Source organism: Penaeus monodon, chromosome 25 (assembly GCF_015228065.2).
Source record: "Penaeus monodon isolate SGIC_2016 chromosome 25, NSTDA_Pmon_1, whole genome shotgun sequence".
Taxonomy (NCBI): domain Eukaryota; kingdom Metazoa; phylum Arthropoda; class Malacostraca; order Decapoda; family Penaeidae; genus Penaeus; species Penaeus monodon.
Genome location: NC_051410.1, coordinates 26,814,524 through 26,814,831, shown reverse-complemented (window position 1 = coordinate 26,814,831; position 308 = coordinate 26,814,524).

The following is a 308-nucleotide window of genomic DNA, read 5'->3' as shown; positions in this document are numbered from 1 at the left end:
AAAAAAATTATTAAAAATAATATAAATAAAATTAATATAATTTTTTTGTATACATTAAAATAAATTAATAAAATATATTAATGAATAAATTTATGATATTTAAATATATATATATTAATAATATATATTATATATATATTATTATAATTTTTTATATAAAAAATAAAATAAATATTTTATTAGAATTTTAAATAATATATATTATTATATTTAAAATTTGAAAAATAATGCATATATAAAATAGCAATATAAAAAATATATTTTAATAATAATAAATAATATAATATAAAATATATTTTTTAATTTGG